Genomic DNA, 22,454 nt, shown 5'->3' on the forward strand with positions numbered 1-22,454 from the left:
AATAATATATTCTATTTATATCGAATTAAAAATTATAAAAAAAAAAACAATAAAAAAATGTTGAGAGACATACCATCACAAGTGAGGTGAGGAGCAAAATATCACCAATTTCTGGAGCTAAGTTATCCAAAATCACATTTTCGATAATCAAGAACAAGAAAAAGATTAATTATTAAAACGCATATTAGCCTCTTAATCAAAGATGGAATTTGAACAAATTAGAGATCAAACAAATCTTGATACCTCGAGAAGAAACAATCCAGCAATAAGAGATAAGTTATTTAGCAGGGAATAATAAGAGAAGAAAGAAAAATACCAGATAAACTATGATTATTTACTCAGTGAGGTTTGAACCCACTGTTTGGAAGAGATATTTGTTCTAACCTGTTCTAAGAAGAGTACAATTTTATCAAGCTTAGACAAAAAAACAAGACAATTATTGTTGTCACATCATCTATTAGAACAAAAATGAAAGATGAGAAACTATCACAGACTTTCTCGATTTCTATAACGCGAAAAAATGGAATATCGTTTCCGTCAGATTAGAACAAAAGTAGAGCATGAAAAACAAAGTAGAAAACACGATTTTTTTAATATTGAAAGTTGCTAAGTTGAAAGGAATGATAAAAATACGATAAAACTTTTAAATTGCTAAAAATGTTAAAACATAATGGAGCAGTGGGAAATACGTGGTGTTATACTTATGAGTGGCATAACTAGAAGAATTAAAGTCAGGAGCAAACTGCCACAAAATTGTTTTGAAGATATTGAATGTCCCTGTAAAGTGAATAGGATTCGTAGTTAGTATATATATAGTTAATAGTTTTGATATAAAAACTGGTGTTTTATTTTTTTTTCACTGCGATGTAGCGAAAATTTGTTGAAATATAAAAAGATGTTTTAGATTTTGAGTTTACAGAGTAGAGCCACCAAGGACTGGAGTACTAGGTATAATATAATAATAAAAGGCCTTAAAATCTCCCTCCTCTGGATGCCATCAAAACCCAATGAATTCTCAAGGTCAGATTTCACACAGACCTAGCTTCTCAGTATAATTTAATATGAGTTAAATCAACTGTTATCTATTCGTGTATCACCATATGAGTGACCATATAATCTGATTTAGTATAACCGATGTTATAACTGAGTTTTATTCTCACTGACGGCGCCATTTTCATCAAAGGGCCATAAAAGAAACAGAAGTGGACTAAATATTTTTTTTCCAACCGAAGGAGTAATATACATCAAATTGTTATGAGCGCTAAAACGACGATAAACTAAATCAGATCTAGAAATGAATAAACGACTACTACGGAAGGGAACGAGGCACGGAGATAAGGTAGCTTTATTGATGGTAAAAGAAAAAGAGAAAAAAAATAACACAGGAAGTTCCTTGCCGGTGTCATAAAATCCTTACTCTATTGTAGAGACCTCACATGAAGAAATTAGAATTTTAGATATACCTATAAAATAAACAACACAGAAGAATGTTAAATTAGAACAGTGTTTAACTATAGTATTAACCGCAAGCGGCGTATCTAATAACGTGTCTTGTACGAGTAGAACCAATAAATATTTTATTTTATTTCCCTTAATTAAAACAGATCTGGGTAATAGTCGAATAAAAACAAATTGACTTTGAAAAAAAAATAATGCTTTCACTGGCCATTTGAATAGTTCCTTTATTCTTTTAAAACTTGAGGTTGGTTAGAATTTCGGAATGAGTTTTCAAAGGTAAGAAAAAATGAAATAAGAAGAAAAAAGGGTGAAATAACCGATGAAGCAGTCAAGTCAAGCTTAAAAACTGTAAAGTAAACTTAATTCTTCGAAACCATTTTTTAAAAAATAAATCATCGGTTTGTTATAGGTAATTCCATCCTCAAGATATTTCAGAGTTATTAGAGCATCAGCTATAAGAAACATGGAGGGTCAATTCCATTACCCATAAAGACCACCACAAAACTCATATTCAAGGTTGCATAAGAATCGACATGCAGAGATACAATCAACAAGAACAACCCGAGCAGAGGTAGTTGTTATACAAAAAAGGACGGAACAATCACCAATGATCGGACAACGAAGTGATTGATTAATGCCGGTGGTGTGTATACAGAACGTGTAATACAGCCCCTAAGATCGGAGTGCAATTAGGCCAGGTAATAAGTTGTGCCTGATTAAACGAGGAGGCCGATGATTGGTGAGGAGGCTCCAAATGACCCAGATAATCACGAGGAGGCAGCTTCAAATTACCGCCTCTCCTCCCAGCTCCACAGACAATTTATTCCTACATCAACCAGCACCGAGGGAAAAGTGAAAAGTGGACTGTAACGACCCCTTACCCGTCTTATTCCCAGCATTTATTGAGGCCCAAGGTCATAGTAACTTTGAAAAAAACTTTCAGTCAAATGTGCATCCGTATCAAGAATAATGCTCTGAATTTCGCACTCGGTTTTGTATCTTCCATATGATATTCCTTGATATAACTATGGAACATATATAATTATGTTAGAATAGTTCATATAGTTCATATGTATAGTATTCATATAGTTCAGGGCCTTTTCATTATCTATCTGGAGATTTAGAAAAGTAAATAATGTTGGTAATAATTAATAAAAACGTATACTAAATTGTCTAGAGTTTTTTTTCTTTTTCAAAAGGTTCCATAATTAATATTATCAAATCAACCTTAATTGACAATAAATATGCTTGAGTGCAATATTAACTAGAGCTGATCATAAGTTTTGCAGAATTTCTCGATTTCTAACATTTCACCAACAGTTTTTCTGTAAAAGATGCTAGGTCCTTTGTAGAAATCGACTTATATTCCAGAATCAATAGGAAACCAATTTTAAAAACTATTTAATTTATTTCTGAAATTTATTACGGAATGATACATATTAATTTTACACAAAATCCGCAAAATTTGGGAATAATTCACAGAATGCCTAACCATAACGAATGAAAGGCAATGTAATTCATATTTTTTTTTTCTGTTACTAACCTTTTATTATTAGGTATACAAAAAAACAAATGCATACATATATATGTTTCATGACAGGGTAAACAGAGTAAATATGGTGTTGGAGATCTTTCATCCTTTGTCGTCCACAACGAAAACGTGGGGCCCCACGTTAGTATGCTCTTCTTTCCTTTCTAAAATGACTAACCAGCACTTCGTCCGTCATTGCCGGCTGCAAGGATGGTCACAGTAGTCTAAGCTACGTCGAGAGGCTGCTGAGACTTGCCAATGGAGGCTTAAACTCCAATCGAATGCCTGGCTACAATTCAGAGTTATGAAGGCTGTTGCTCGTTTCTTCTGCATCAGCTCTCTGGTGTGTGCTTGAAGCTTCTTCGCCTGACGATGTTCGCAGGCGTCCTCTCGCTGGAATCCTGCCAGCCCCGGGGATATAACAGCTTCTTCCCTGTAGTGTTCCATGAGATGTTAGTTTATGAGCCGTTCAAAGATCTTGCTCATGTGTAAGAGGAGGTTGATCGGGCAATAGTGTCCCGTCGACACATCTTTCTTCTCTGGTTTACTTTCCGCTTATCGAAACGGTATGAAAGAATAAAGTTGAAGAAGTTCAGAAGGAAGGTTTTATCCCCACAGGGAAACATCCTCAACAGTGTACTCGAGATGTCATCCAGTCCTGTAACCGACTTGAGTTAGCCAAAGGTGGATAGGCTTCTCATTGGGGCACTCGGTGTTCTTCCAGATGGCGGTGAAAATACAATGAATGGGACTTGAATATATAATATTTGGGTCTTTAATAATAGTAGGAAAACTAATTTATTTTAAAAATAGTAAATAATTTATCAGAATATCAGGGAAGAATTTCTAGAACAGGATGGTCACTCTCTCCTTCTTCTAGAGGTTTGCTAATACTTAGTGAAATTACTAAGAATATGTTCATTTTTTGTGGTTATAATCTTCCCGGCGATATATAGTTTTCGCATTATTTGATCTTTTTTTTTTAATAGCAATAAACCGATTCAAATTCTTTAATCCTCAGACAAGACTAAAAGACAAGAAACTGCTCGTTGATTCCGACTATTACAACATTTATTAGGCAAACGGTCTAAACTTCCAATCTATTACAAAAGACTGATCTACATGACTATTGTAATGCCTATATGGAGATATGGAGTTGAGCTTTGAGGCCCCACTAAACCATCAAATTCCTCCCGAATCCAATCCTTACAGTCCAAAATCCTTCATAAAATCCTTAATACTCCTTACTTTGTCACAAATCAAGCCAAGCCGATTTGGCCAGAACCAAATACCAATCCTTCCATGAAAAACTTCCCAACTACCCAAACCCACTTGTCTTTAACCTGGTCTCTCCTTCTTTTCCTAATAATCCTCCTAGGCGTCTGAAAAAAAGATGGCCTCGGGATTTTCTCCTCTAGAAATGTTATGGGAGTTCAATCAATGGGTAGATTCTCCACATGTTTGTACCATGTCACTATATCACCTACAGCAAATATACTTGATGTATATATTTTTATACAGTTGTAATTAACAATAAATAAATTATAAAAAAAAAGCATTAAAATCATTCTTATAGTACAAAGAACAGGGAGAACCACCGACAGTAATTTCAGTTTCAGTGGTAATTTTCGTTTTTGAGATATAATTATCACGAGTCAGTGAATGAGAAATTATAGTTTACTAACATTACTGCAACAAATGTGGTTCATCAAGTAGCTGAAATTACAAACCAATATTGTAATTTCATAACTAACTTTGATTACATTAGAATTACTCTAATGTAATTCCATTTTGCCTAATACTGAAAAGTTTCCTTATGCTATTAATAAAATAATGCGAAAAATTTCCAAACCATAATTAATTGTACTAATGTCTAAGATATTCTGAGCTGTTAAAATCATTAGTGCTTATGTGAAAATAACAAAGGCACATCTAAGAACAATGCTTCAGTAACTTTACCGCCTTACGCAGCTGATGACTGCTCATCATTAAGACTTCATCAATACACAATAGCTCTTTAATTAGTTCGAAGGTAGTTAAATAACTTCTGAAATAATCAAAACTTATTCAAATGACATAATTTTTCTTTCGATGTAAAATGGAGATGTAACTATACACACAACTAATGATGAAACAAGGAATTGAGCTGGAGTTTCAAACAGTGTGGATTTCACTTTTATCTTCAAATCTCTAAGATTGCTTTCAAATTCAAATTTAAATAACTAGTAAGGTGTTGATAATTGACCGTAGATTAATAATTGGAGAAGTTTGTCAGGGGTGCGGTCAGCAAAGAACAACATAAATAAACAAAACCATATTTATTTATTTTATGCCGACGTTTCGACCTGAGTTTCAGGTTATTTATGTTGTTCTTTGCTGACCGCACCCCCCGACAAACATCTCCAATAATTAAATAACTTGCATATAGTATTGGAAATCAACCAGGGTTTCTCAGGTATGATGATAAGATATTAAGAAACCGAATTCTAAATATTAAACATGGACGAAAATTCCAATGATATTAAGTCAAGTACAAAAATGATAAGCAGTAAATAAGACTCAGAGAAATTCTGAACACAATACTGCAGAAAATGTTCAAATGATCTATTTGATTAATTTATTGATTAATCATACACCTAATACCTAATATGGACTGCAAAGGTTAAGATAATCTTGTAATAAAAAAAAATATGAAAAATAGCGACATTCTTGTCTCGTTGAAAAAAAAAACTTCGATATACAACATATTTGTGGCAGATAGTCTCAAAATATAAGAACGATAGTAGATACCCTTAGTACTATAAGATCGCAGGCAATGGAACAGCAAACTCCCTAGTATCCCCCTATCAAAAGATAGTTCAAATACGAGTATGTTTCCATTCCATTCTTCAATGATCTACAATGAGGCAACCGCTAAAAAAAAAAAGTACGACAGTAATTAGGTACTCTACACAAATCTAGGTGATAAAATTTTCTTAGACTTACGAATGGGACTAGACAGAACCTTATGAAACCCCATGTATACGATTAATTACAAGGTATTTAATCGTCTAAAAAATCAGAAGGACCGTCATTATTGTTTTTATCTTTTAACGCGATCAGAAAGGAACATCTAACAAGAAATAATATAAAAAAGTTTTATTATTTTGTAGCATTGAATGTTTTGTGCTTTTCTGTCGAGAGAAGTAGAAACCACGAATACTTGATGTCCACAAAAGTATTTATCGGAATAAACAGAATAACCGTACTTTAGTGTTTATGTGTTGGAATACTCCAGCAACGTCTACTCCAAAAGACATAATCTATCTTCACTATGTAATAGTGTACTCATGTATTTTTTTTTTAAGTTATTTTTTTCATATAGCTTCCAAGAATTTCGACGAAACGAAGACCGACAAAGCCCGTAAATTGCCTAAAATCATAGAAATATGAGGAGAACGGATGTCCGACATAATAAAATACCAACCGTCGGAAAGAGGCTGACCCTCAAGACTAGCGGGCCCACTTGGAAATGTACAATTTTATAAATGTAATTGAATATAATTCGATGGCGGGACTAAAAGCGGCTAAAACGCCTCTAATTGAGTGACTGAACAATAATTGGGCCCGCTCCTATAAAGAGCTCACCTAATGGATATAAGATGGTCCCGGCGGCTCACACAGTTTCCACCATTAGCCAACAGTCACAAAGACGAGTCGGCATTTTTTTCAATCCGGTCGAACAAAACCCATTCACGGTTTGTTCGCTTTGGAATCTAATAAACGAGCAAACTATGTCCCACGAAGGGACGATTTACGCCGATAAATGACTTCCCATCTTCCTTTTTCGACAAATGGTAGTAAAGTCAGTATCACTTCCTATACCGGAGCTACTGTGGAATGTGCCCCGACCTGTCCACAGAGCAGGGGTTAGGGAAGCGGTGACGTAACCCTTTCCTCGGGGTATTCAATCATGCTCACTACCGAGGAGGTAACGGCTGCTTCTTCATTTACATAATCCTAACAACAGACGTGTTTTCGACAAGTAGGTCGTTCCTCAGACAAATTATCAATCTGTAGAGATTATTACTTCCTAACAGGGTGTGAAAAATGAAATAAATGATTGAAGAAAACTAAGACGGAATTTATTATATTGATGCGTTTATCAACAATGGAAATTTGACTATACTGCAAATCACATTTATTTATCAACCTAGATGAACATTTAAATCCTGATTCTAGCCGACAAAGAATATAGGAAATACTTTTGAACCTTTTTTTTAAAAAAAAAAAAAAAAGTTCAATCGCCATTATAACCCATCAAGAAAAGAAAAAAACGAAAACATGACAATATATAATATATTGAGAGGTAAGTTTCACAAGTTTCTAGATTCAAAAAAAAAAAAAAATGAAGGCAATAAACAACAATACTATTCTGAACATCATCTAAATGGTTCGTAGCTAAATAATTCCGAAACTGAATAATTGAAATTATTCCTGTAGGTTGGAGCAACAACAACCATGTACAAATTCCAAATTCAGAATTATGGGTCTCAATGTAAACTGAAGATTTTCAGAAAAGAGGATTGACATCAGATCGTTGAGGTAAAAAAAATAGTAAAAATTTTTTCTGAGAACATTTTTTGTTTTTGTGAGTAAAAGAATACTCTTTGATATAGATGGTTGCATACAAATCTAGAAACGTGTTAAAATGGATGCTATTTATTGATGCTTCAATCCACAACTTTATTTATATCTTTCACTTTTGAACAATGTAGTTGTTTGCAGCATCTAGTTGTTAAACGTATATACCTGACACTCAACTACTGCTTATGAAATGATTTATATTATTTTTTTAATTAGTTCTGCGTGTGAGCTTTCAGGGGTAGGGGGTTCCTGCCACTCGTACACAGAAAAAAAATAAGTTTCAACAATAAATTTATAAATATATTTTCAACTGTTCTCTAATGCTCAAACAAAATTTTGAGTGTGGCTTCCTGGAATGGATTGGTGGTGGAAATCTTAAATTAAATTTTGATATGTCCCAGAATCAAGAGATTTATGAACAATCGTCAAGATGAATTATGAAACTTAACAACACGCAACGACATGAACGTACCAACTGCTAAACCAATGAGAACTAATGTTTGAGTGTATTTAAATATTTTAACTTTGTTCTCATCAGCTTTTCGGTAAACGTTTCAGATGACACTAAACTATCCACTAGACAAGGCCTGAGATTAGTTAGAATAATTATCTTAAGTGGTAAACGGCAAATACTATGGGCGGATATAACCAAGTTACAATATTTAAAAACTACGGTATCAGTTTATCTCTAACTCACAAAACGTAACTAAATAGGTTTAAAAAAATAAACAATAAAATAGAGAAGAAACGACCTAGAGACAACGAAAAGACATTTGGCTTTGACTGGAGTTAATCATAGCTTATTAGCGAGACTGAAGACACTCCAAACAATCCCGCACAAAGGAAAATACAAGATAATTATATATTTCCTACCTCCTAAATGACTCAAAACTACCAATAGGAATAAGGACACTTTCCAGGAAATGAGGGTCATCTTCAGGAAAGAAAAATGTGGGTCGGGACTTTAGTGCCTACTTAAGCCGCCGAGTACTGTATTTTTTTCTCTCAAAGTATACCTCTACTGTAGAGGTAAATCATGAGGGAAGGTACTCCAAGACAGGAAAATATATTAATCTATGTGAATAATGATGTAATTTTCGTTTGTTACTAACGTAAGATCTCCGAAAGTTCATTACCGATTTAATGCAGTTTTATTTTAAATTTTCGGTTCCTATTGGAAAGGACCTTTGCTATTGAAATCCTAGATTTATCAAGTAGAAACAAAGTTATAATGAAAATTAAACAGTAATGGCGCATAATTCAAAATATATAAATTTTTTCACATACTATATTTATATGAGACGAATGAAATATTAGAAGAAAATAAAATATCAAAAAATTAATTTTTAGCAATAAATTGAAATTTGAAAACTGTGAAACTCATTTTATATTCTTCGGTGCGAGTCTGGCACCCGGGACTGCTTTACAAACTCCGTAAATTCTTACCTCCTACATATTTTCCCATCATCCATTCCTTTCTTACTAATAGATTATTCCAAGTAAACCACAATGGTTCCTATTCATCCCTCTATTTTCAATCCGCTGGTGTTCCTCAAAGTAGTATTCTCGGTCCCATCCTCTACACCATCTATACAGCTGACATACCAACAACTCCTAACACTATCCTTACCACGTTTGCTGATGACACATGTGTGCTCACAGTTAGTAATAACCCTTTGATTGCATCCCAAACTCTCCAGTCCCATATCACAATCCTCGAAGAATGGTGTCGAAATTGGAGGATAAAAATAAATCCCAACAAATCACATTTACTCTTCGTCGTAAACCTGCCAACTGCCCTACAGTATGGTTTAATAATGTGGCTCTTACCCCGGTAAAACAGATTCGTTATCTTGGACTACTCCTTGACAAACGACTAACCTGGAATCCTCACACAAGACTGAAAAGACAGGAAACTGCACGCAGATTCCGACTATTACAGCACTTACTAGACAAATGGTCTAAACTTCCAACTTATTACAAAAGACTGATCAGCATGACAATAATAAGGCCCATCTGGACATACGGAGTTGAGCTTTCAAGTTGAGTGGGGCTCCACTAAACCTTCGAATTCCTCTCGTATCCAATCTTTACAATCCAAAATCCTTCGTAAAATCCTTAATGCTCCTTATTTTGTTACTAATAAAACCATCCATAAATACTTAAATGTTCCTTATGTAACCGATCTAGCCCGAACCCGATATTATTCCTTCCATAATAAACTCCCTAACCACCCAAACCCACTCGTTTCTAGCCTTGCTTCCTCTTCCATTTCTGGCAATCCTCCGAGGCGCCTAAGATGGCCTCGTGACCTTATATTGTAAACTGTTTTTAGAGTTCTACTACTGGGTAGTTTCTCTACATCCTGTATCATATCATTATGATCAAATTTACTAGTTGTATTTTTTTATATAGTTGTAAATATCAATAAATAAATAAAATAAATATTCTTCGGTGATTTTAATGGAAGTGTGTAGTGGAACATGATTTGATTAAATTGAACTGTAAATTGCGAAACCCGGAAGGAACATTGTGAAACATCTGAGTTTATAATCTTAAGGGCAATAGGGTTACAAAATTTAATCCTTGCCTAATGTTCAAGCTAACAAAACACATTTGTTAAATTAAACTACCTTAATTCTGGATGAGGAAAAATAAGTAATTAATTATAATAGTGGATTACATAAGCATATAAATAAATAAATAAACTACACCACTAATTTCATTGCACAAAATACAAATATGATGACATGGAGAAGAAAGTAATTGTCCATTAGAAGTCTATAATGTTTATATTCCGGAAAAAAAAATACGTGAAATAAGTGATAATTTTATAGAGCATATTCTTAACTCTAGGACGTATTGTTTTCGCCATATATGAGAAATATCGAAAAAAGATAATTTCTAGGGCTTCTCCACTTTCTTCCAAATTCCAAGAAGAAAGTTTCAAGGCTGTATTTCAGTTATTTATATTCATACATTACAGAAATCTATTATTTCTATAACTACTTTCATAGCTATTCCAGAACAAAACTAGAAATCAATCTGATACAACAAATAGTCTTTTAAATTATATGTTGTAAATGAAGTGAAAATTCAAAATTTAAGGATAATTCCAGGCACTAAAAGCTCTTAAAAGCCAGCTACAAAGAAGATGAATAGACAGGAAGCGTAGGTGTTGAAGAAGGCCGCGGCCGGTTGACATGGACCTCATAACCGTTAGTCGAAGTCTTCAGACCATCACGAGGCGACTGATCACTTGTAACTACGGATGTACTGGAACCATTAATGTTAAATTACGAGTACGATATTGGGGTTCAAAAATTTTTGATCATAAAAAAAAAAAATTTTAACAAATAGAAAGTGACAAAAACATTGATATATATAACTTAATTTATTTTATTGGAAGATCGATGGTTGACCGTGTGTAAAAATTGATAGAAGGTCCGGGTGCCGTCAAAGAAAATCTTAAATAGTTCAATCACTATTTGAGATTTTCTTTAACGGTACCCGGACCATCCATCTTCCTTTTCTATTAATTTATTTTAGTGGTAATAGATAGAAGAGAAGGCCATAAAAAGTGCTAGAATCTCTGTTCATAACCCATATGAACTATTAATAAAAAGAGCAGTAAAATTAATAGGGACGAGTTATTAAATAGCCGAATTAGTTTTATTGTTTAACACGCTGTAGAAATCAGTAAAATATGCCTTACACTAGTGTTACTTTCAATAAATACAACAATATTAATTTTTTTGTGGAAGAACAGGTCGATTTTAAAATGTTCTAAAGGGATTAATTGACACTTGAATTATTTCGGCTATTTACTGACTTATTAACAGATAAACGTCCGCGAAATTGATGGGAAAACCTTCGATTGCGTCAAGACTAACTATTTATTATTATGTAAATTTATTAGAAACTTTGGGTAGTGATGTAAAAATATTCAAGATTAATGAACTAACCAAGCAACGAAATAAATTATAACATAATATTAGAACTATATCGAGTGATTTCAATCGCACATATATAAAAGAACATAAATTTCGCACTTTCGTTAACAATTATTTATTTCTTCGATAATCCCAGAACGTAAATCAATGCAGATTACTGAATAATTCAGGAATGTACCAGTGTTAACGAAGCTGATGCCAGGGAACCAAGTCAGTGGGATGGCCAAATTTCTCCCATGAAAAAAAATTAAAATATGACAATATAAATCAAACACTGGGATGGAGAGGGAGATACAAACATAAAAAACGGTCACGCAAACTAGCAGGATCACAGGGCACCGATTGACCCATGTCAGGAATGCTAATAAAACACAACGGCTTTCGAGACGATCCCAGCTAGTACAAAAGTGCTACAATTTTATAGCTTTAACTGAAGAATGAGGGTTTCGTTAAGGCGTGAAGATAATTAACATATATCTGTGGGGGTGGGAAAAAAAAAGAAGTAAAAAAGGTTTCCTAAAGAGGAATGGACACCTGCTGGGAGGGTGGACTGGCTAACTATATAGCCAAAAAAACTTGTGTCACACCTTTCATACATTATTAACAATGCTACTAAGCTCGGGCACACGATAACCCTCCGTTATAACATAACTTTATTTTTCTGGGATATTAAAAAACAACTACAATAGAAGAGAAAAAGATTATTCCATTAGCATACCGTGCAGGTGGCTGAAACTATATTACTGCCTAATAAAATGCAAATAAATCGAAAATGTTAACAATTTATTCTACCTTACGTTTCTCGAGAGGGGAGTTCAAACATTTTGAAACTATGAACATTTTTCGATTAACTATTCCTAGGTAAAATGTTTAATCAGACAACATAACCAGTGATGATTAATCCAATAATTAGCACGGAGACATGGATGATTCTATCACTTTCTTGAAATTTCAAATCTCATAAATAGCATGGATTTATTACCTACGAACAATAGTTTTATCTATAAGTCCTTATATCAGATAAGCCTAATCAGACAGATCATACTGATAATTAATTTTTTTTTTTTAATTTCAATACTTTATTTATTAATAAATATTACAATCTGACATTGATGGGCAACAGGAAAAATAATAATGGGCAACAGGTGATATCTGATCACAATAATACTAAAATAATAAAAAATAACATAAAATGTAATAAATAAGTAAATGAAAAAAAATACATAAAAATAAATAAAATCTCTCTCTAAATAAAATAAGGCGCTAAAGTCGCCAACACTCCACTGCCTGGACCTGACCATTGCCAGAACTCCAATAGTATATTTTTATTTTACAATAAGTCTTTTGGCCACTGCCGTTTCAACCTTTGAGGTGGATTGTAGAGATGGGTGGAACTGGATAAGAATTGAACCAAACGATTAGGGTGATTAGAAAGATTTATATGGAATATTTGAGAATTTAAAAAAAAAAAACAGCTTGAAAGTATAAAAATTATTCTAAAACAAAAGATAAAATAAAGAAGTACATTGGGTGCTTCCGATGTACTGTCAAAGACAGTTATAATAATCCATAAATATAGTTGAGTCCCAATAACCCGATATATACAGGACTGGAATACTTTGGATTATAGACGTTAGCCGGATTACTGGAGGTTGAATGAGAACGTGAAAATATAGCATATATTCATCATGATAGATGTATGAATTGCATATGTGTTATGATCTGTAGACGTAAGTATTCTAGAAACCATGTATACACAGAATTTTCTACTAAATAGTACTCATCGTCTTACAAAGCTCTTTTCTCACTACTAGTAAAACCGTACATACACTCCACGATTTTTCAATTTTCTTTTTAACACCACATATGGTCTATGTCCTATCAAAGTCACCCAAATCACTCAAATTTTCACCTTTCCCCAATTTTTTAATAATTTCTATCACATGAGTTCTCTTTTGCCATTTCTAATAGGTGTGATAACACATAAGGCATAATTTAACTTTAACTACGAATTTAAAAACTAGAAAAATCGACCAAGTAATAATTACGTTCAACGGAGAATGATTATTCACAAGTAACAGGAGATAAGAGACTGAGACAGTGCTTTTGCAGGTTGTTCTTACAACGTTCCGTCTCCTCATTTAACGACGACCATAGCATTGAACTACTGGATGTCGGGCTGACGAGTATTGTACAACAATAACTGAAGTTGAAAACGCTTCTGCTTGTGAATTGTTTTTTCAAAATAGGATACGTCTTCACAACGCAAAAAATTACTTAAATACCTCAAAAATGTTCCAAAAATTGAATAATAATAAAAAAATAACTAAAATCCAGCTAATTTACATTTCGACGCATTAAAGTCGATAATCCGTTAATATACTGGTTATAAAAATATATACATATAAATACAAAACTAACTAAGCGATATATTACCTTCTTAATGTTGTGGGCCGTGAATAGATATTGATTACGAACAATCCAGACCATTCAAAAGACCCGTAAATCCGTCCGCTCTCTTCCAGTTGATCATATTCGATAATAAGAAAAACTCAAAATCATCATATACATCAGCGGTTATTGCTAAATATCGAGCATTATAATACAAACATAAAAGGCGACGCTGAGGCTCTAAATCTGCCAGCCCGAACAAGGTTTATGGCCTTTTGTGATGGCAGAGACTCTCCATAGCTCATTGCGCTAATTTGGTTTTGAATGGTGCAGAAGTGCGCCTTCGGCTAACATGATATGCAAAGCACCGCGCAATAAATCTCGACGCGCGATTATTTATGTAAGGACCGCGTGTAGGGGGTGGCTTACCTTCGTGACTCCACGCTCCGCTGCCGTCGCCTGTCCGTCCCATCCTACTTTGGATATTTTTGTTATTTCTTCCCTTTGGGAGAAAGGTAAACCTAAACATGAGTCCAATATCCCACCAAGCTGACTTGGAGAGTATTACGAATGATATCAAAAGGGCTACACGAAACCTTCCAGAATAAAAACATAAACTCCTTATTTTTCATTAAAAATGTTGAGAATCGTAACGGTGTATGTCCAAAATCCAGCGCATACAGAGATAAGAGTTTCAAACTTAAACAAATGTATGATAAACCTGTTCCCCAACAAACTACGAAATAAGGAAATAATTTGTTGAACAACGTTTGTGCAAGGAGGTAATATGTTCATGATCACGAAAATCACCAGGTTTCTCCCTTAATTGGATGGTTGAACGTGATCACTACCTCACTTTATACAGATTGGGTATACGCAAGGAGGGCTCTCGAGCCCACTAGGTTGACAGGACTGAAGACACAAAATAAATAATTAGCCACAGCCGGATTCGAATACAGGTCCGGAAGATAGCAACACAGGCCCTTCAACAAAAATATCAACTTTATTTTTTCTTTAATTTATAGCTTAGGGTCCACTACACTAGGTATAATGTAGTATAATGGTTAAATAAACTTTCGCTACTTGTATTATTAAAAGGTATGTAATTCTAGTCTGCCATGCATCTTTGTGAATCTCTATGCAGTGCTAACTCCGATTTTTTTTGTAATAGTTTTCCTATGACTATGAAACAGCGATAATACACATAAATATCAATGTATTAGTCATAAAGAAATTCAGGTCCAACGTGTGGCGTAGTTGATACTGCCAACTTTTATAAAAAAATATCGAATTAGTAACACTGGAATCAATAACAGTCAATCTTACCTCAACAAGTTTATTATTGACATTATAGAGCAAAGAAATTCATACTCAACCTTAGAGCGAGTATTAATGATATTGAAATTGATATTAATGATATTGATAGCCTATATTGAGGTTAACAGGCATAACATCTGTTTAAAACGCTATCATAAAACAATATATAAGGAAATAGTTTTAATTACCACTTTGAATAGTATAATCGTGAACTCGAAATCTAATTTTAAAAAATATATGAAATAGATTATAATATTTTTAAAAATACCTGAAAAAGAATTTTTAAGAAATTGTTTATATATGTAAACATACACACCACGCATGTACAGGTGGAATGTGTATACACATATCAGAGGGAAATAATAAATGAAAAAATATTTTCAATAAAAAGGGGTAATAAAAGCTATTAGCTTCAAATAAACAATTCTAAAAGTCTATACCCTGATCTACAACCATAAATTATAACTGAAAATATATTTATTAATTTAGAAACAGCAAAGAATCATTTAAAAAATAAAATAAAAAGGTCCTATGTGACAAAGAAAAAAAACTTAAATATAAATGTATTGTTATTTACCCATAAAAAAAATCAAAAAAGGATAATAACTTATTATTTTATATAGCGTATATTAAAAATTAACTTTACTTTACTTAAAAAATTAACATGTAAAATTAACGTACTTTAAAGTTATTTCTATCAAAATACTCTATGAGAAGAAATTTATAAAAACAAGAATGCTGAAACATCTGCACAAACCAATAGCCTAGTATTCACAGTGAGCTTTTAAAATTGCGCATGGAAGTGGATAATACAAAACTCTTTATATCCTTGTTTTTTTTAAATCGAGTTGATAAAGGCTATTCATTATTTATATGTATTTACTGTCAAAATCTACCTTATTTGATCTCTTCCTATAAGTTTTTTCCGTAGGAAATATATATTTGTATCAAAAATCTCTTCTCCTCTACAACAGACATTAATGTTTTTTTTTTTTGGAAAGAATTTGAGATCAATCAAAGTCTTTAAGGAATTAAAATAGATTTTACATTTGATCTTTGATTTTCTGTAGTAACTATGAGTATGGATAATTTAAATAAGATTATAATTTTTTAAAATTCACTAGTATCAATCATAATTCCCGCCTAATTTTACCACAGATTTTGGAACTTTTTTTTTCAACATCAATGATTTTTCACCAGTTACAATATTGTATAACAATGGAACACAATGCAAAACCCACTGCCCACAGAAATTATCATTACTCAATCTTATTTCGTCAAAAGAAAATTACTAGCTATAAGGAAATTTGGGGTAAAGACGAGAACACTAAATAATTAAAGAAAGATTTCCAAAGAATGGTAGTTGTCGTTAGTATGGTAAGAGTTGAGAGGAGCGTCAAGATGCTAATCACTCCAGGCAGCGGCAAAGAGGTCATTAGTAGGCAGAGCTGCACTTAAAATTGGCTAATAACAATTTTCCCACAGTAAAATAAATTGCGGCAGAGACGGTGTGAAATTGCCTTTCCACAAGTGGAAATTAAGAATTAAAATATCAACCATGTCGAATGAGTGAATATTTAAAAACAAAATTAAAGCAATATGAAGAAAAAGGGGAAAATTATGATAAGTGACGTAAGAAAAAAGTTCGTTAAAGTTGATGAATATTCATTATCTATTCACGCTTATGACTATAAATTGAAATCTTATAAATAAAGATACATATTCTAAAAGTATCATCGCTATTATATTAAAAAAAAAATTGTATTCGTCATTATATGAGCAATCCTCACAGGAAGGGACAGAAGTAGTTATATCCAGACAGACCGTTTCAGGTTTTGAAGGAGGGAAAATGTTCAAGCCGTTAACAAAAACTGTCTAAAAGTGAGTTTTTTGTTTGTTGGACTTTTGTAGTAAAAAAAAAATCGTTCAATCTGTTAAATATTTTAGGAATCCGTCCTAAGGGATAGTTTCAAGATTTTGTCAATTTCTTTTCTTTTTTCAAGCTGTTATTTGTTATTTCTAACACAGTACGCACTTGTTTTGCCATATTTTTCCCGAGTTTTTATTTAGGTTTTAATTTATTTCTAATTTTTCTTACCCAAGAATTTCCAAATTTGAGCACAAATTTAACCAGCTGAATCGCAAATAAAATAAGAAAGGAAATTTTAGTAGTGGATTGAATACACCAATGTATGCAACTTCTGCTCTTGGCTACGCGCCGTCTAGGCATTGGTGGATTTGATTTTGTCCCCGATGGACCAAATGGGGTATTTAATCCGTCTCAAACAGAATTAATAATTATTAATTTCGTACCTATCGCGAAGAAGCTGATAACCCCTTACCTAGTTAAGTGAATTGTCCCAACAAACTGAACAAAAATTAAATCTAACGATAGTTGTAGTTGTAGTTGCTCGTTAGGGCTTTAAGGCTTAAAACCCAATTGTCATCAACGCCCATGATTTCTTATTTTATTTTCCGTCTAACGATAGTATATGATATATATAATACTTTTTTAATCTATAATCTATCATGTTATTTGTTTTATTTTATATGTTTACTGTAAATTGTTTGGTCGGGGCAAATGACTCTTCTAAACTATCACTGTTTTTTATAAAATAAAAAGTATACAAAAACTTTTATTTTATCAGGATAATGTATAATTATTGATTCCGTCTGGAACTGAGGAAATAATTAATTTTGTCAATATGGACAAATCCATATCCACCCTGAGAGCAAAGCAATATTGTCTGTAAGTTATTAACTATGTGAATGACTAAGAATGGCAACTATGGTACACTTACAAAGATTCGTCTGAAATAACAAGTATTTTCTTATCACCAAATGAAACAATTAAAAAATGAAAAAAAAAAATTATTATAATATCTTAATAAATTTGTAGTTTTAGGGTACTACTTATGGGTAATTTCTCTACATGACTGTATTACATTATAATCTTACATCAAATTTACTAGGTGTATTTCTAGGTAAATATAGTTTCAAATGTCAATAAATAAATTTTAAAAAATTGTAGTTTAAGGATTAATAAGAATTTTAAAAAGCTCAAACTGCTCTAAAGACGAACTAATACCTACTGAATTATACTAAAATTAGAAATGTATTTCTAAGCTATAGTATAAATACTTTATTATTATTTATTATTTTAGATTTTATTCTGATCCCAAGCAACGGCTGTTGAGAAAAGACTTCGCAAGCTTAGCGCGGAGCTTGCAAAATTCAAAGAGGCCTTCGTGCGCTCAACAGATATCATATCTCTATTCTATTCCACGTACGAGAGCCTATCAAGATGGTACCAAGACCAGGCTAAAGTCAATTTCCTTTTACAATGGCTATAGTTACATGATTTCATAAAATGGGGTGAAGGGATTTTACAGAAAGGGACCACCTAGGGTTTTCTTCATTTCAATTGCGAAACATCAACTTAGAAAACTCAAGTATAGTTTTAGTTAACATTTCGTGATCTTGGTTTGAACGCATTCTAACTGCTAATACCAAACCTAGTTGAGAAACAGGGTTTCAAAGTTACAATTCTTTATTAAAAGTTGTTCTATATAAAACTAAGCCACATAGTACTTAGGTTGAACTAATTACTTAATTCTTTAAAGTTAGCATACAAATTTACGTAGAATTTAACATTTTACTGTGTGTGATTTCTCATAGAATACACAGTATTGCCAATTGGGCAGTAAGAACCTTGTCAAACGAAGGAAACTGTCTATGAGTTATGAATAATGTACCGGAGAAAAAAAATGTACATGTTATAGACGAAATTAGTATGTAGAAACATGGTAGAATATTAATGGTAAAATAACTATTACCAGGATAGACAAAACATTGAGTCAATAGGAACTAAGAGTGAATGTTTAACTAAATAATATAATAATTAATATCATCATTATCCAACCTGTGGCTACAGAACAATATGAAAATACCTGACGAGTAGATTGAAAGTCAACAATAAAATAGGATAATTGATAGTATAATAATTATAACTGATAATATAATAATTTATAACTGAGTCAAGTCCTTTATGACGAGGAGGATATAAGACGTCAAATAATAAAGATGGGCTGGATAATGGAAAGCTGTTCGAAATGTCAAACACACATAAATAAAGGAAGTAAGAAGTATAAAAAGCTTCCATTGAAGATAAATTAATAAAACCTTATATAAATTTCGTAGGAGTAGGAAAAAAAATTGAGGGGTCTGCAGGAATAACAAGGTAGTTTATTAATTTTTAGGTTAGACAGGACTTAGATTAAAAAATCACTCTTTCTCATAATCAAAAACGTGAGAAGTTTTTAATTCCAACATTTTCTGCTAAATAGGAGAATTTCCACTTGACATAATGGTAGAAGTATGTGGCCTCTCACTCAGATCAGACGAGATGCCCGTTGGATACAATAATTGTTTTAATAATAAATAATGATTTTCAAACTTTAAGGTCAGTCTATATTTGTTAATTCCCTGGATAATAGTGTTGATGTCAGCGCTCAAATCTTTAAATATTTCTAATTTCACGCTGAAAATAGCAGAACGTGTTCCAGATGGCAGGATGATTTCTTAATGCTCATATGTTTATTTTTTTTATTTAATAAAAGTTTATCTGAAAAACTTAATTTGAAAACTAGATATTTTTTTTTTAATTTACTAAGATTTTGTAAAATGGCATTGGATCCTCTTTGCCGCATACCCCTCAATTGAACAACAGGTGTCGAGCTGCATGAAAAAAGAAACGCAATAAAAAATAAATAGGAAAAGGCGGCAATAAAAGGGAAACAAAAAGGAACCGAGACAAGATAGATTCTGCACTGGTGAGACACTAACCGGACGAAGCCGCCTACCAAGAGCACAAACCCTCAGTCACTAAGTGAGTCATTTAAATGCCGGTTGGATCCTAGAGAGCCCTGTAGCGGCCTGATTTATTCAATTATAGCCACAAGTGACCGTCACTCTTTAAGCAATTGACTAGGCCAGCTTCTCAGAACGGCGGCTGCTCAAGTATTCCACCGGCGTAGTATTTACTTGGCCAAAATCGTCCTAGCTCCATTTATGGATCTAAGGATGGCATGGATAAGTAAACTGGGAGGAAAAAGTGTAAATAGGAATTTCTATTACTTTTTACATATTTCGCTGAAAAGGTCTCTTCTTCCTTCAGTTCTTTCAAAGCCAAAGTTAGTACGGAGTTATTTTTTTTCTTCTAAATAAAGATCCTCTAGCATCACCCTAATCCATAAGCACAATACCTATCCAATAGCAACCATTTCAAGAATACTCCATGAAGATTAAAATAGCAGTGGCACAGCTTGACCTAGCTTGACCTACGTTGACCAGCTTCTAGCTTTACTCAAATCCTGAGCGGACCTATACGGCTCTAGCACTCTAACACCGGCTTTCAATAACAGTGACGTGGGGATCCAAGAGATCCCCTTGGACCACAACTTAGCCTTTCACATAAAGTGGGCAAAGCTTCCTCCAGAGTTTTCCCTAGTCTAAATGTAAACATTGAATATAAGTGTCAAATGTGTTTATTTATTTATTTTTAAACGTAATTTTCTTTTTCTTGTGTAAATATTATTATTATTTTTTTCCATACACCACAGGAAGTGGGCTTTTACGCCATTTTCCCTCTCGCAGTCCAATACAATTTTACTCTTCCTCTTAGTTGGTTCTCATCCTGTTCAACATCTTCTAGACCAATACATGTTGAAAGATGGTCTCCGTCCATGTCTAACATGTTGCATAGAGGACATTTCGGAGAATCTACGATGCCTATTCGATGGAGGTGTTTTTGGAGCAGATCATGTCCTGTTACTAGGCGAAAACAAGCCACTCTCTCTGCTCTGCTAAGATTGCCGGGGATTCATTTATCCTTATGCAGTAGGCTCTCCCACTTCTTTCCTTCCACTTGAACTTTGCGTCTAGCGCTTGTTTTGTCCTTACAATAAGAGCTTATAAGTGATTTTACTGTTCTGTAGGAAAGTTGTAATACAGGCAGGTTCGTCAACTTGTCAGCTTGTTCATTAGCATTTATACCAACATGGCCTGGTATCCACTGCAGAGCTAGTGTAAAAATTATTCTGATATTTCATTTTTTTTATTTTGTAGTATAATTAGTTAAATAATTTATTTTATTTATTTGTTTTCTTCTTTTTAGTTGTATGTATGGTACAAATGCATACTTAGACCTCTAATACATATTACCCTTAAGTGTATTAGATAGTATTACTATTATTCAATAAAAATTATTTTTAAAAATAGAAAAAAAAAGATCTTCCAGCCAATAATTGTATCAATAATAGAATAACTTACGTTTGAAAAGAATAGGAAAAACAATCTCCATGTATATGCTGGATCTTACCTGAAACAAAAGGGAAAAAACTATAAACCATATGCAACATACAAGCCTATATCAGAATTCACTTCAATAAATATTTTTTAAGTAATTAGCGTAATAATAATATAATATCCGAAGAGAATATCATAAATGTTTGCGTTTGCTTAAATAATTAAAATACAAGATTTTTCCACAAAAAAGTGCAACATACCCAAGAGGGTAGAAAGTAGTTGATAACAAGAAATATTACCGTCAGTACTGAAGAAAGTGCCACTGAGTAATTCTTTTCCTCATACCTTGTTTCTGTAAAACTTTTTTAAGAAATCTTATTCGCTAGTAGTCAGTATTCACTGACAGATGTAAGCTGTATGATAAAGAGAAGATAATTAAAATTGAAGGTATTTTATTGTTTAGGACTTAGCTTATTTATTCGAATAGGTAAATAAACATTCTGATCAGACAGTGTTAACCATTTTCAAAACCAGGGCCACAATCAGTTGACGAGGGACCCGGAACAAAATAATACAGTTTTATTCAGTACATCGAGTGTTTTACTCTGTATTTTCTTCCTTAGGAAGTTCTTTACATTTATTTGTTAATATGATGAGTTGAAAAAACTTCCATATAGAACACTATTCTATATTTTCTGTAACACGTTTCTAGTTTACCCCATATTCATGCACTATTAGTATACAACAATTAATTTAATATTATCATCAATTTTTCTATATACAATTAAAACCTTATTCTAATAATGTTATATCATAAAATTTAATTTGTGAGTACAATTCTAATTGACAAAATGAGGTAATTATATTATTTA

The sequence above is a fragment of the Halyomorpha halys genome, unplaced genomic scaffold (genome assembly GCF_000696795.3).
Source record: "Halyomorpha halys isolate HHAL.00 unplaced genomic scaffold, Hhal_1.1 Scaffold103.1, whole genome shotgun sequence".
Taxonomy (NCBI): Eukaryota; Metazoa; Arthropoda; class Insecta; order Hemiptera; family Pentatomidae; genus Halyomorpha; species Halyomorpha halys.